The sequence below is a fragment of the Solenopsis invicta genome, chromosome 11 (assembly GCF_016802725.1).
Source record: "Solenopsis invicta isolate M01_SB chromosome 11, UNIL_Sinv_3.0, whole genome shotgun sequence".
Taxonomy (NCBI): domain Eukaryota; kingdom Metazoa; phylum Arthropoda; class Insecta; order Hymenoptera; family Formicidae; genus Solenopsis; species Solenopsis invicta.
In genome coordinates this window covers 7,043,426-7,056,284 of record NC_052674.1, presented here as the reverse complement: position 1 = coordinate 7,056,284, position 12,859 = coordinate 7,043,426, and the positions used below count along the sequence as shown (strand labels likewise).

At 41.6% G+C, this 12,859-nt stretch overlaps 1 long non-coding RNA gene across 1 annotated transcript in view; it reads left to right on the top strand.

Moving 5' to 3' along the window:
- LOC120358992 overlaps positions 1–12,859 on the top strand; it is a 107,198-nt gene that overhangs the window by 20,329 nt on the left and 74,010 nt on the right. The window lies entirely within an intron of this gene.

Here is a 12,859-nt window from a genome sequence, read left to right as displayed (position 1 = left end):
TTTGCGTACGCAGACCAATATTAGTACACCGGCAATATTTTTCTCGTGTTGCAATGCATAACCCAATATAAGTAATCTAAAAAAATGTCTCTCGACCGGACTTTTCTCTATCCATACATAAATACTACAGCCTTCTGTAATTTAACGAATACTAAAAGCTTGGCCATATTTTTTTCCACGCTCCGAAACCCGCCCGCAGAACGCATCAATTATTGATGGAAATTCGGCAGTTGCCAAGTTTGGAAATAAATTCGTAAACTTCGTCGCATGCGCTCCACGAGAGCGTTATGATTTATCTACAAGCGTCTCGAGATTTCCCCAAATATACACTCTTGATTTGTGTGCGACGGTTGTGCGACGTTTATCGTTGTTTTCCAATCAGAAATTACGCGGAAAGAAGGGGGTGCGCAGGGACGCGACGCGATTTGGGAGATCCGAAAGAGTCAGAGGAGAGACGCGTTTCTATCGACGTAATTCGATAAACGAGTGCGTTGATAGTCGGCAGGGATGGTCGGAAGGCAGGCAATTGGCATCGATACTTTCGATAGGTCGACGCGTGTACGGCACCCTGATCCGCTTCGTTTCTCCGAGTGCTTCGACGGTGCTACGGTAGTTCGGCGCAGGACGAGGGAAGGAGAGAAAACGAGGGTGTGAGGAAGAGGACGTGGAGGGGATGGGGACGACGAGGTAGCCGTGGAGAACACTCGCGGGAGACGATGCGGGGGAGGTTAGCTACGGTAATTAGTGAGAACGTATCGTAATTAGAGAAAATGCCACGTTTAATTGCTAATTGAGTTTCTGGCTGATGCGAGATCTAATTTTAATCACCTAATTACGTGACTACAGGCTGCGGGCTACGGGCAGCCGCCACCCTCGACCTCCTGCGAATGTGCCTGGCTACCGTGGCGTTCTGCGGCCGTATAAGTACTCGTCTAGTCGAATTGTAACGGGTGATACGCCACCAGTGCTGGTTAAAGACCGGAACATTTCACGGAACTCGGCCGGAAAGCCAGCCGCTCGTGACGCGTCTCATAATGCAAAATATTCTTTGGACTTTGGAAATTCTGTGTTGACTGGCGCAGCCCTTTAATCCTTTCTCTCTTCCGTGCTCGTTAAATTTCATGTCAAAATCATTGCGCTTGTAGGAACATCACAAAGTACTAGATGGAAAATAATATATAATAAGCAGGAGTCATCAGTGAAAAAAGGAAAAAGAGGCAGAGAAACATTTTATTAACAATCGTCGTCCGACCAAAGTGCAATCCGACAGTAGCTGAAGGAACTTGTCTTTAAAGATATGTTCTCGGGGTGAAAAGTATCCGAATGCTACTTGAATTAACGAAGGTTCCATGGGAACATAGCAGGTTGCTCCATTTGTATATCGAGACACACAGTATACGGGCTCGTAACTTCCAGTCAGCTTCCTTCGTACGTGTACGTACATTTGAAGCGAATACGGGGAAATGTGGTTAGAAATTACATGCCGGGCGCTTATATACAGCGTACGAAGCGTGGAACAGGGGCTCTTATTAACGCGCGTATTAGCTATGCCGACTCACCCTTCTAATCTATACCCGACCTCGCGCCACGCGATTATTGGTTTCACGCGAGGACGGGTAGTTACATTATGCCTACGGGCTGATGCTAATTTTGGATACGACCGTGTTTCTAATCTGCGGATTCGCCAGTCTCTTTATTAACAGATTCTCAGGGCAAACGTTGACGCACGTAGAACCCTGTATCTTTATTAATGATTATATCAATTACATAATGGTTCCTCGAACTTTCCGTCTATCTATCTTAATCCCTCCTTTCATCCTATCTTCGTTTAGCTTGTTCCCTCCGCTAAGACCGATATATTACGAAAGTGCTGAACAATCCACTTCGAATTAAATAAACAATCGAGTGTTTAAAAAATGTTTAGAATACACTTTTCTTATTCGTCGGTGTCTTCGAGTACGACAACCTACATACGTCGATGCGGCATCCTACAATTATTAGGCAATTAAAATATTATCGGTCGGATACGAATATGTGTAATGTATACACGGTTAACCGAATGACCGGTAATAAGCGGCGTCTAACGAAGATAATTCGCTTATCATGATTCCATCGTCGTTCATGGAAAATATACCGAAATTTTAGTTTACCTTAAAAGCCTTCACTTTCCCTCAAACGTACCGGGTAATGACATTGAAAAATTACATTAGAGACGATGAAAGGGAGTGCGGGATAGAGTTCGTGTTCGCCAGAGTCGACGGCTCTTGCTTTTCCTTCCATTTAAAATAAAAATGCCGCTATCGCGCGCGCAGATCGAACTTTCAATTCAAAACTCATCTAGCTACTCGATTTCAATCGTTTTACTGCTATGCTGACCCTTATAACCGTTGCCAGAAGATAGTCTTATATCCCATTAGTTTACTCTTTCTATGTCGCAATTTTTATTGCACATACTATTTCTAAAACTAATTCTAAAATTCTCGAAGATCTAATGTTGAATAATTTATCTTCAAAGAATATCGCAAACTGATTATTAAAAAATCGAAAATGCAGCGTGAAAAATAATATCAAAAAATTATCTTTATGTAGTACAAGTCCCACTTTTTACATAAAAAAAAAATGTATTGTACATGATAAGAAAGAATATTTAATTATTAGATAATCGTCTCTGATTGTCCACGCAATACTTTTACACACAACAGATTCGTAATAAATAATCACCATTTCATAAAAGACATAATTTTCAAAGAAATAACCTGCCATTGAGGTAGCTTTAAACAATTATTAATTTCAAGTTCCACTACATTCGTTCCGACTGTGCCTGCTTTTCAATGCCGGTCAAACCGCCGAGACTCACCAGCTCACAAAGCACAGACGAAATTCTCTCGTCGACACTGAGAGTCCGTAATTAAAAATGTCAAAGTAACGGGAAGAGACTGCCTCAAGAATTGCGGAATCGTCATCCTCGAGCACCTTAATCGCGCATGTACCCGTCGGTCTTAATTTCCATACAAAATGCCTTCGTAATCGATATAGGCCATGTTCTGGTTAAATTGCCTTAGCGCAATTATGATCAGCTGTACATAATGCTAAGTAAGATTTAAGCAACTTCAAACTTTTATGATATCTTGCCTCTGCAAAGATAGTGCCATATCACTCACATAATAAATTCTTATATGTATGAAATGATCTATTTCAATGGATATCTTCCTTGAGAAATTTTGAAATTGGATAATATTCTTTTCACCTTAGCTCTCAGAGAGGCACTTGTTGACACGTCGGAATTTAATTTTTCACGTAAAACGCCTCGAAAATTAAAAAAAAATAGGCGCAAGATATCGGACGAGATACCTGTGACGTCGCTCGAAAAAAAAAAAAAAAAAACCGGCAGCTCGTCGTACATTCCATCTTTCTCCCGCGCTCTTAAAGTGAATGTAAAAACAAAAAATGGGGCGCCTTATTGTGCGCCGCGCCGGTGAGACTGTGACTCAAAGGCTTAGAGCTTTGTACGTGGCTGTGCCTATGTGCGACCACAACGGCGGCGCGAAGGGGATGGTAGTGGTTACTACACCGTGTATGGCCGCGTGTACGTGTACCCTCGTCAAAGAGGCGGGGTGACGGAGGGGAGAAAAATACACCTAGCTACCTCGTTCATTTTTATCCCCTAAAGCAATTTCAGCATTGTTTTAAAATAGTACTTAGCAGGGTCATTGTATTATGCATGCGCCCTCGGTCTAGTGGACTGCGCTGGTGTGCGAGAACACTTGATTCCTCGCGCACGTGAGCCTCGCCCCATTGTTAACTCAGGAGAAGCGGCCGACGGGGGGGTATGGCGGGATCGGAAGAGGGTAGCAGAAGGGATTTTCTTGGTCAAGATTTTTTTTTCACTGTGCTTACTTTGCTCATGAAACGCATCGCACGGATGGATTTAGCGGACGGATTTTAGCGCGGCCTCCGGCTAAAGTTCCGGGGCGACTCGATCCGGTTGATCAAATGTTAGGGATTTGAATATTTTGCGTGGAACTTACAGTATTATTGTTTCAATAAGATTTACTTGCATGAGCATCCGCATTCTTGATCGTGATTTTTCGACTCGGCCTCCGGCACTGTCGACAAAGTCGAGTACGATTACTATTGTCTGCGACTACCTACTCGACGAAGCAATATTGCATTCGAAAGAGAGCACCGCTCATGCCCGCGGTAAGGTTCCGAGGACCCTCATGAGAGATAAAGGCTTGCATATACTTTACGAAGTACATGTACGCTGCAATTTCTACGAGCTGCTAAAATTTTGTCCGTCCCCTAATAAGATCAACGATTTTTCGAAACTTTGTTACGTTGCGTAACTGTATATTACGCTTATAATCAACACGCCGCGATTTTCCGACAAAAAATGGTGTGTCTGTTAGTTAAATTTTGATTTAATCTATATCATATGATACGTTAAGTTTCATAACCACGAATCACCTACTTCTTAGCTCGATCGCTGTGCGTATCGTGGTATAAAGGCTCGTATTTGCGATGTGTCGATTCCGAACTGTACATAATCTTTGAAACTGCGATCGCCAAATACGTCGGAGCTTAGCGGCATCGTGAAAAGGAACGACAATTTCAAAACTACGATGTTAAGCACAAGGTTAGGAGTGCGTGGCCAAAGGCGCTGGAACAGCTCTCCCGCGTTCATTGTTCACCGTCTACATCCCCTGCCCACCCGAATTCCTTGTCTCCTCCGTCGTATCCCCGCCAACCCCCGGCGAATCTCGCGCCGACCAGTCATGCTTCTCGCTCTCGTCTCATCGCCTGCACAGCGACTTCGCGAGGGGCTCATTTTCATTAAGAATTAAAGTTGAAGTCCGAGGGAAAAAAGTTTCTATTCGCCTTTTCCATGCAAATGAGATCGCGCTATCTCGCGCGCGCACGAAACTATCTCGATTCGAGCTAATGCGGAACCGCGAGAATTCACCCCGAGATAAAAAACTTTGTCGGAATCTTCCGGGTTCTGGACGTGAATCATTAGCGAATCACCGCGTCGGGATGTGCCCACTTTTCTTGATTAGCCGAATAAAATATTATAGATTAACCTGCTTGCGGATTAAGATCCCGCGCAGATAATTATTTAGTTGAAAGTGTTAATGATACGCTCGGCAGTGACGCTGATAGCGGCACGCGCGATTGTTTTTCGAATGTCTTGAGACACTCGAGACATCCCTCCAAATTGACAAATTGTCGTGCAAATCGACGCTCTTGTCTATGTCTCAGATACGCGACGAAAGTTAATTAATTCGTTTAGCGAACAAAACGACGGATATCGACACCGGTAACACTCGTGAAACAATCAGAATGGAATTTAAGCTTGCATGGTGCTCGCGTAGCTGCGCCATGTATTTCTCACTTCAGCGTCGTCTGTAACGCCGATAATTAAGCGACTGCTCTAATGAATCCCTATTCGCATGACTAATTTGCGCGATAAACTGACTAAATAATAATCCGCGATATTTCTCCCGAGGGAAAGCCTGGCGCGGTCGGTTGGCTGCACCACATTGTGAAATATATCGGCAAAGCATATTATCGAAATGTTCTCGTATCAGGTCTAATTTGACAGATCAACATATTTAGCAATACATCTTCGAGGACGGGCCTCATTTTATAAATGTATTATCAACTTATTCCTATTAATCTAGTATCTCTCAGAGAACAAACTGGGTATTTGTTATGTTTGCTGGTGTTTTTTCTCCCATATCATTAATATATATTTCACACTGGACAATTATGTATGCGAAACTGATATATGTCGAAAGACTGCAAAAATTTCGGACAAAATTGAAATCTCAAGTCACGTTACTTTACGGCTCGTGAAATCATCTTAGCATACGTCCTCGACAATCGAATCTAAAACCATAAGAACGCAAACGCTTCGCATAGAAAGCATTGGCTTCAAAGGTCGCATCGACGTTTAATTAACTCTCAGCCGCGAGATGAGAAGACGCAAACGTGGACAAAGCGCGGCGCTTGAATTGATGCGCCGCTACACTTTTGGCGCTGATATTTTTCTACATGCGATTCCCGTGACCCGACAAAACGACCTCATTCATTCGGTCCATTAGCCTTGAGTGCGAGCATATTTTTCGGCGAATTCCGAAAGCGTCCCGGCGCGCCCGCTTCCGCCGCTTCCCGAAATGAGAGACCGTGACCATCGACGTAGCGCATTTTGTTAATTGAAATCGTTTCATCGATCACGAGCAACAAATAGGCCCTTTACGCAATGAGGGAATGATGAGAAGGGGAGGGGGAGGAGGAGTTGCTGCGTGACGAGCGAGGGGGGGGCGAGCGGGGGGGGAGGGTATCGATAGTATACGCCAACATATTTAGGGGGACTTTAAGCTCGTGACAAATGCTCCGGCGTCACGAATCGTTTTCCTAGGCGTATAAATTAATAATTATCCGACGTCGCCATTATCGGAATTAATGCCGCCGATATTATGCCGGTTGTTTTCCCGATAATTCACCGCGAACGTTGATACAGTTTGATCAGAAAAATTGTAGAACTTGGACGCGGCGCAAGTTTTGTCCTGACTCTCTCGCGTTCGCGTTCGCCGAGCGATTAGACGCTACGAATTTTCGGCTGGTTTCGCGAATCTTCTTGATTAAATCGGATCGGACAGTTTTTGACGGACGAACCGACGCGCGACTCGTCCGCCGAGCCCGCCGGTTATTTAATATTCGCTCGGCGCGAGGTGTCAATAAAATAACGATCTCCCATCAGGGTGTCACGAGAGACGAGATAAATATGGGTATTTGAGCGCGGCAGATAATGCAAACAAACCAACGGTGAGTTATGTTTCCCGCTGTATATACGGTTTGTCCGCAATTGCGATACGCTCCCCGTTAAATTTGCTTTGAATTACCGCCGATAGTGCGACATGGCTCGGATTATTATTAGTCCGTGATTCGCGTACGGTCCATTAACGTGACCTTGCGCCATCGACATTTTCAATCCCGGCCGAAGTCTCTTCCCGAAGATCTCGACCGGTTTCGACATACCTCGCGATACGCTATCGTTCTCCCCAATGCTCTCCTCGCTCTCGAAGAGAAACTTGGACTAAAAATATACCTTAGCTCTATTTCTAAATTTAATTTTAGGTGATTATTAGTTCCGAGAGCCTCGTAACGCGCAGCACATGTTAACTGTTTTTAGACTTTACATCTATTCTAATCTGAGGAAGCTTATAAATATTAAGACAGATATGAACTCTTTTATAACAAAAAAAGCCTAGTTCACATCAGGGTGTATTTGTTAATACTCTGTAAAGTCCCCAAGTCATTATTGCTTTGTATTTCTTAAACGAGAAGGACCGTGTCGTGGCGCTTTATCGCGACGCGAGCCCGACTCGAGCGCCTAGAGGTAGATAGGCGATACCAAGATGCATCGAGCTCGATGTCTTGACGGTGGGGAGCAGGATGATCTTACGATCCACGATGTCAAGTGATTACAGCTATTTTGTGCCACTTGTACTTATTAGGGGTGATACGCCAGTCCGGGCGACCATTATGAGTGCCATCTGAATCTCGGCCTCTTGAATGCCTCCATTTACCATTAAGCACATTACTATTATCCTATCATGCACTCACTCGGCCAAAGGGACTTCTTTGGTTTGGCCATGATGCACGAAGCCATTTGTGCAAAGTGGCCGTTCATTACTAAATTATGCCGGTTTTATAGCATTACATTAAACCCAGCCTCGTCGTGCCGTAGGTACGGACCTTCGAAAAAACTCGCATTGAGCGGGGGTTACTCGTGCGAGTTTTCGCCATTCTGATTTTTTTCCCCTTCCCCTTCTTTTATTTTTCCCGTCTCCCTCTCCCTCGTTTTCCGTAAGCGCATCAAGCGCGCTGTGGACTCCCAAGCGTTTGTTTCGAGCACGCGGCCACTTAGCTCCCTCCTCTAATAACCGCAACACTGTTACCGACAGTCGTGTCTGTAATGCGCATATAATTAATGATAATAATGCGGCCGCGAGCGGTGGACTACATCGCTCCGCCTGGTTTTTGTCCGTTGCACGATACGCTCCGTAATGAACCACCAAAGATGTCAGAACCAGTTCTGTATCTGCTTTTGGTCGCAATATCGCTGAACGTATACGAGTCTGTTAGATTACAGATGCGAACATTTACCCGTGATTTAGCCGTATAATGAACACCGTTGAATTGTCACTAAAGAATATTTATAGTCGTTTGATACAGACTGGGAAGAGAATGCTAATTCGCTAGCGGAATCGACATTAGAAACCGGGCCGACGTTAGATTACCGAACAGCGCATTAAGAGAATCGTTCGTTATAAAAATATTAAAATCTTTATATACATCTTTTGATTCTTCTACATGCCGTTATTTTCGCGGTCTCGAAAATACAGCTCTTAAATCTCTCGAATGTTAAATTGACAATTTAATAATACTGATGCTGACAAGTATCTATAAGAGTCTTTCCTTCCCAAAAAATTCTAAATAATATGTTGCGAAAAATATTACTTCAATCAGGATTTAAATCTGGACTTCCATACATTCCATCTGAGGACTCTCACACAATGAAGGAATATCAGATATTGGGAATGGGAATTAAAATTTTAGAATCAGTCTTCTCAATAAACATTAAACGTACAATAGATCCGAATCAAATGTGAAACATGAATGTACAGAGCACAACATGATTGATTATTTATCTTATATATTAATATTCAGAGGAAATTGATTTTTCATTCTAAAATTTAAATTCCTAATTCCTAATATTTTTAATAATATTTCTCCATTGTGCGCAGAGCCTTGGCCAGATTCGATCACATATTTCGAGGCATTTGGTAATATTTATTGCAACAACCAATGACGTTAAGAGACCATAATTGGTAGGTCAACGTGATTTTAATTGTGTTACAAATTGTGGTCTTATTTCAATCATTGTTTTAAAAATTTTAGATTCAATCAGAAACATGGAATCGCTACAGTTCGTATTACAAATGGTAATATTTATTGCAACAACCAATGACGTTAAGAGAACATAATTGATAGGTCAACGTGATTTTAATTGTGTTACAAATTGCGGTCTTATTCCAATCATTGTTTTAAAAATTTTTAGATTCAATCAGAAACATGGAATCGCTACAGTTCGTATTACAAATATAATATTAGATTATATCATTATGTATCTAACGAATATAACTATCTCTTTTATATTGACACTCTTATTTTATCCGAAATAATTTAGTTTACAGACTATTATTTTCCGAAACGAGTTGTACGGGTTACGCTTTAATTACATCTTTCTCTTTCTCTCCCCGATTTTAATCTAGTGTAGCAACCATCGCCTGCGCGAACAATGCGATACACTCGGGACACGCGTATTCGTAACAGCGCGTACTCAATATTTCCATTCGCTTCGAACGTTTCACTTACGAGACGAGACGATCCGCCGCTCCGCGGTGCGCTGGGACCGTCGAATTTTTCGTGCTGCCGGCAGCGTGCACGCCGCGTAGGATGCTTTGGGTACAAAACACGTGTCGGTAATTCAGCACAAACAGTCGCCATATAACTTTTATTTGCAAGATCGACGAGTAGCCTGATTGCAATCAGGCAAACGTGACCGAAAAATCCCAACGTGCGTTTCATATGGAGACCCAGTTTCGCCAGCGGCGACGCACTTTATTTCCTCCCTTTCTCTACGGCTTTATATCGCGTAATACATACTTTATGCCGCGGCATTAAGGGGTGCCGCTACCCCCTTTCCCTCCTTCCCACCCCCTCCTCCCCTTTCTTCTCCGACACGTACGACCGGCTCGTATTTGAATACGGGCTGTCCGCCGAAGATAACCAACGGCCTAGCTGACCATCCCCCTCGCACCCTGACGACCACAGTGTCCGTCAGGGGAGGGGGAGGGGGTGCAGCAGCGATGATCCAGCGGCTTTTAATAATATTTCCGAATTTTTTTCCCTGACTCACTGCCGCGGCTCATAGACGATTCTCTGTGACATTTTTTTGCGCGGTACGCTAATCCCAAAGTATTGCGCTCTTTTTGAAAGCGATTTGTGAAATATAAATAGACGGTAGCGCATCGAAATGACTTTTGCTTGTGTCACACGGTTTAGCTCGCGGGAATATCTGAATTTTTTCGCTCGTCCCGGATGCTATCTTTGCACGACCTTTTCCATTCGCTGGCCCTCGAAAAGCTAAGTATAACATGTCAGCGATTTGTCAGCAGGATTTTTAAGCTGATCTCTTAGCTTTATGTATACTACACTGATATACATACAAGAAATAGACAAGACAATGTGAACACCTGAAAAATACACTTTTTATTTTATTAACAAGATTCGCCCATCGTTTGTTAATGCAGATTTTATTCTTTTTTAGAACAAGATTATATAATGCTTAAATAGTCACGAGTGCTATATTATTCTTCTAGCAGAATATCTTTCAAGAGATACTGAAGGATGCTTAAGAAATATCAGAAGATAAAATCTGATTTTTTTCTTTTAATTACCGACACGCTGCTCATAATGACTCAATGATTTAAGTCAGGTAGTTACGCTGATGAAAAAAAATGTTAAAGCTTTGAACACAGAGCAATTTTGGAAAATAATGTAAGAAGCAAATTTTTTTTCTCCAACATTATGTAATTAAAGATGCTCCAATTAATTAAAAAAATAGCATAAGCATTGTATAATTTTATTTCAACAACACAGCAAAAATTAGTATCGAATCAATAATTTATTGTTTACATAGCAAGAATATAAAATCTTCTTGAAAGAATTTGATAATCTTAAACAGAGACATAACTTGCTTACACGAAGAAACAAAATTTCAAGTTTTTGTATTCTTCTAAAGATTTTATATTTTTACTTTCATATGAAACAATAAATTGTTGATTTAATACTAATTTTTTTTCTGTAAAGAAAATTTGAATTAACCTTTCGCAAGACACGTGAATAAAAGTCAAAAGTTCAGAAAGCTTTAAATAAAAACTTTCCAGTATAAATGCAATATTATTTTTTCTACTTTAATTTTTTATTTTCTTTTAATGTTGACTATTAAAAATTAAATACAAATGTGTATTATATTTATTTATTTAGTATTATTAAAAAAAACACGAGATTCTTTTTTCTTTACTTATACCTAGCAAACTCCAGACTTGCTCAAAATTATTAAACACAACTAGTAGATTAATTTCTTATAAATTAATTTTTACAATTCCTTAAAAAAAAATAATGTATTATATTTGTCAGGTGTTCACGTTTCTTTGTATTCCATCTTTTATATTACATATTTGATATCATTTTGTCCGTTACTTTAATAAATAAAATTCGCAAATATTGAAGTTTAATAAGATAAAAGATAATATCATATCACTCACCATTACGATGCGTGACAGTGTTGCGACTACGTTGAAACTGCGTTGAGCTGCAAAACAGAAATATATGTAAATTACAGGCTATGCCCTAAATAATTAATACCTAGAAGAATAATCGTTGCTTGCACATAAAATTACTATAAGTGATTAATTCTACAAGTAACGAGTGAATAAAAAAAAAAAAAAATTTACCCTATGGTCGCTCCGCCATCGCTGCCTCTCAGGCCTCCTCCTTCTCCTCTCGGATTCGTTCGTTGCACCCGTTACAACACAACACAACACTCGCGAAAGACCGGTTAATTACGATCGCGCGTAATCACCAAGACGGGATAATCGCACGATACTTTGCACGGCACTACCGACGCGGTAATTGACGAAAAAATAACGTGAAACAAATAGGGATCTCTTTACGATCCGCTCGATACCCGTGAATTAAAGCAAAAATCCGTGAAAGCCGTGATCGCGGTTCAGACCGCAAACACCGAACTTACGTTACGCAATTGAAAAATATTAAAGCACGTCTCTAATTACGGCTGTGTAATTCTGTGTTCATTAATTGATCGCGATGCCACTTGACTCGCAAAATCGATTCGTTTCACGCCGATGTTTCGTTCGCAACTGAAATTTCACGAAATGACATTGGCATTTTAATACCGCACGGCGCGTATTAATAAAGCCCTATGTTAGTCGTAATGAGACAAATTAAGATGCAACCGTACGAAAATGTGCGATCGAAATTCAGCATCGCAAGCACGACGTATTTCGGTAATAAATTCAATGAAATACGTATTATAGATAAATGCCCGATATCAATTTTACATTACTTGAATTACGCGATCCGTGCTCTCAATCCAAAAGTGATAATGGAATTAACTATATTAACAAATTACATTTAAATCAGCGAAAAGTTCAAACCGCGATGAACGACATTCGAATCTACGAGAATCATTACGGGAATTATTATATTTGCCTGTATAAATATATATCGATGAAATTTTAATGCTGCAAGTAATTTATAGACTCTAATCTAACTTAATCTAATCTGTCGCTTCGCGCGCGACTCTCAGGTGAAGGAAAGAAATCACGTGAAGCGCTCACTCCGACATACGGCGAAATTTAAAGGACCAGTCTACCGTGGATGTTACCCATTTTCGCGATTCGACATGTTGCTGATTCGCTATCCATTAAGGAACAATTGAGTTCGGTGCCGGATACGATCGCGTTCAGGCGGCTAATGAGGCGGCACGCGGAGCGGCTTACTCGGCAAGCCCGTACACACTCGAGTGTCGCCGCGCGAATGATAACACGTCGCGCGGCGACCTTGCGTATACGACGTTAATGTGGCCGGTATCAAAACAAACATCAAGGCCGTACACACGAACATCAGTCAACGTCGCAGCCACGAAATATTTAAGCAATTTTGTCACAAATGTGTGCGCCGAAACGGTCCTGCATTTCTTTTA